We start from the raw sequence: 3,951 nt of genomic DNA, 5'->3' as shown, positions 1-3,951 counted from the left end.
TTTGAGAAAGATTCACACAATGACGTGATTCTAGCGCTACAACATTCAAAGACGGTCTCACAATTCAAAAGCCCTTAGAAATCTGAGCAGAGCCCTTAAGGCCTTGAGTGCCGAAGCCCGTATGGACCAGTGTACTCGAACATTTTCTTCTGTGATGGGGCGATTGTCTAGTTTTTATAGCGCGATCAAGAGCACTTTTCAGGAGACGATCGAGCACTTCTTCGGTGAAAGAGATGGTACATGGTCTCTATAGCTTGTAACTGGCTGATGATGGCTGTTTGAGACACATAATCGTAAGCCTTGGAGACATACAGATAAACAGCAAGTGTCGACAGGCTCTCTGCATTGTAATCTTCTATGTGACTTAGCAGGTCCAGCACATTATCCTGAGCACTTAGACGCTGCCGAAACCCAGTCATTCATGACGGTAGTTTCCAAGCCTGCTCGACATACCAAGTGAGTTTTATGCACGTCTTCTCCATTAGTTTCGCAGAAAATGAGGTCTGCTATTCAGGTGTGTACGAATCCAGAGCAGCATAAGTTTTTCCAGGCTTCAGAACAGGTACCACTTATGTTACCTTCTGTAAATGCGGAATATCGCCTCTGGCCCATACTTCGTTAAAAAATTTGAGCTCATCACGTCGTCTCTCAACCAGTAGGTTAGTGAGCATCTCATCGCTTATAAAGTCAGGTCCCACAGCACAGCAACGGCGGAGGCGGCTCATAGCTAGTTCTAACTCTCTCAGTACGAAAGGAGCATCCATTAGAGACGACGACAGCGGTGGCGGCGGGTTGGTTGTGCTTGCTGACCAGCCGGAAGACTATACTTAAGTAAAGGCATTCGCAAGACAAGCGAGCGACTTGCCTAACTTCAATGCTAGGGCTTTAAATAGCTTCATTGGTCGGACCTTTTCAGCAAGGTTATTAACAAACCACCATATCCTTGGCACTGGCGGGAAGACCGAGAGGCTTGCACAAAATGCTGCCCATTGATCTATATTTAGTTTTCTTGTGCAACGGCGAATCACTGCAATAATTCTGTTATATATTGTCTTCATTGGTGGTTCGCCCTTCGTCGTTATCAGCCTTCGTTCCGCTCTTTTAGGGACAGCGCATAATTATTTAGCGTTACATTCAGAGCGGGGATGAGGTCGGGTATCTTGAGCCCAGCGGTATGCTAATCTCTTTATACGTAGCATATTCGCGAAGAGATCTCCAAAAGATTCGCTTAGACCACCCCTGTACGTATCCCAATGTGTCAAAGAACAGGATCTTCGGCCGGTACTTCGAAATCCAGCAATGTTTACAAGGACAGAGAAATGTCCGCTGCCCACTCCATGTTTAGTCGTTGATGACGAAAGAATGTCCCCTGAGTGTAATGTCAAGTCAATGACATTGTAACAGATTAAGGGTGCGATCTTGTACGCGTTCCAAAATAGAACGGAGGCGGTTCGTTCCACCGAGCCAAATACGATTCGTCAATTTGAACCGTGCCGAACGCCATGACGTCAATCGTGACGTCATATCTGCTGTCAATCATTCCGTGTGGTCTGCTATCGGATGAACGGAACGGAACATACCACCTATTTCGTGACGTAAAGAACGGACTGCCTCAGTTCTATTTTGGAACGCGTACAAGATTGCACCCCAGTGGTCGGAAAAACGGTGGTTGTCGGTCATTCGCCACAAAGATCCCCTCTGTATTTAAAGCACTGACAATTTATTTCTCACGAGCATCGATTATCTTGTCACCTCAGAGAGTATGGTGCGCCTTAAAGTCCCGCATATAATCATCGGAGCAGGGCAGCGGCTACAGAGGTCTCTTATGATTTATCCTATCGAGACCTATGGACGAGAGCTCCCATATATGGATACCAAACTCAGGCTTCGGTTTCGCAACCGCACTTGCACGGCAGTGGCCTCCAAAGCACTGCTGCAACGGTGTTGAATTGACAGGATAAAATGTGGTATTTCACGTCTGACAGGTAGCATGGCGCTTCCATGCGGAATTGTTAGAATACTTTGCATTCCATGTTCGACATAGCCAGGAATTGATCTGGAGCTTGGAAGGCCAGCCTAGGACAGAGCCAATATTGGCACACTCATGTTACGAAAGAAACGACAATTCCGTAAATGGCACGCGAGGCCCGCACATTTGTATTGCATAAGAAGCGGCACCTTTGGATTAGAAAGTGAACAGTGTTTCCTCATTGTGTCCATGTTGGTAGGTGTTTTAAGAGGAGGCAGAGCTTAGAACCACCGATTCAAGTGCGCGGACTACTTCTAGCGTGTCCTTCATGGAGGTCGCCGGTATTTTCTCAATGTGTGGTCACAGGACCTTGAAGAGAGCACGTATCATTTGTTGACAGTGCTCCCGTGGAGTTGTTTCAGCGCAACGCGAATGGGGTCGCTGCATTGTAGACACACAACTTCGCTCTTCCGTTTCTTCAGCAGGCTTCTCATGCACGGGGCCACTGTTTAATAATATCACTGCTTTAACCGGTCCGCTGTGCAACGTCAACACTGTGTCCTGGGTTTCTGAAGTAGCCTTCAGGTTTGGGAATTCAGTATCTCTCTTTGAACTTCCTGTCATGTCGTCTGATCACGTGCGACTTTCAGTCTTCTTCTTAGTCTTATTCTTCTCATCCTTTGCCTTTGGTCCCAAGATCAATGTTATGTTTAGCTTTATTACCGCTGCCCGCGCAGAATACTTGCTACAACTAGCTCGGTGGCCACCACTACAACTTGCACAAAGTTCTCGTTGCGCGCGCAGGTTTTGAAATCAAGCCGTCCTCCGCACCTCTTACACCGCCGCTCACCACCACAATACTTGGCCACGTGTCAATCGCGTTGATACTTGAAGCATCGAGGTGGCATCTCAAGGCTGTCCATGGTCCAATGTCTTGTGAAGCCAAAGCTGATCTTCTCTGGACGGTCCGTGTTTGAAGCGAACGTAGAATTATTGCTAAAGTATTGCCTGCAGGAAACTAGTAAGAGCTTCGGTATCATTGGCGATGCTTTCTGTACCGTAGAAGGTCTTTCCAATGTCAATATTCAATAAAATATCATGAGCCATTCCACTCTGTGAAGGTGAATGACCAGCGAAGCTGTTTAGCTCAAGACCCAGAGGTGACGCTGAATCTTGAACATAGGTACGGACTGACTTACCGTGATTTTTATATACATTCGCACGAACGACGGGACCGCCACCCGAGAAGCCGGAGGAAATTTCACACGCGTGACGTTTAGACCGGTACGCCACCACGGGAGAGGGGAAGGAAAGACAAGGAGACAGGCAAGCGCATGGAATGCCGACAAAGAGAGAGCGGTGAGAACGTAGACCTGGCTGACGCACGTCAAAGTGTAGTATCTGTTCTCATCAGCTTAATATCTGATATGAATTGTATTTGCACCGAAGACTTTAAACTTATTTTCCTAGGTTGGCGGAATGCTACAAGCCTGCCACCTCCGCCACGGGTCTGCCCAGTCTTGCACTCTTCGGGATCGGCCCGTGGTTTTTGATCTACAGACATTATTCCGCTGACAACTAGCCATATACAGCTTCGCGGTAAAAAACGCAATGGTGTTCATAAAGCCGGATGCCTTATATGCCCCATGAACCGAAAACCCCCGCATCCGACGTTAACATCTAAGGCCAAGAAAACCTGTCACCAAGTGAAGATGTCACTTTCCCGGCGTAGGATCTGTTGTGGCTCGCAGTGCGAAATTCCACGCTTAACCGCCACCGCATCAGCCAGACTCCATGGCCTCTGCCTAAAAACCCACCTAGTCCACTTCGAGAATTTCATTAAGGTGTATTAATGTGGAGTAAGATGGATTAAGGCAGATTAAAATTGGTCACGGTGGTTTAAAGTGCGTTAAGTTGGAATAAGGAAGAATTATGTGGATTAAGGTGGAACACATTGATACAAATTAGAGCAAGGTGAATCG

The 3,951-nt window shown here is 47.3% G+C and overlaps 1 pseudogene; it reads left to right on the top strand.

Moving 5' to 3' along the window:
* Positions 1-3,342: 3,342 nt before the first annotated feature.
* Positions 3,343-3,518, top strand: LOC135906601 (U2 spliceosomal RNA; annotated as a pseudogene).
* Positions 3,519-3,951: the final 433 nt, after the last annotated feature.

This window comes from Dermacentor albipictus, chromosome 5, assembly GCF_038994185.2.
Source record: "Dermacentor albipictus isolate Rhodes 1998 colony chromosome 5, USDA_Dalb.pri_finalv2, whole genome shotgun sequence".
NCBI lineage: Eukaryota > Metazoa > Arthropoda > Arachnida > Ixodida > Ixodidae > Dermacentor > Dermacentor albipictus.
Note: the sequence above shows the minus strand (reverse complement) of the source record. Positions and strands in the feature narration are given on the sequence as shown.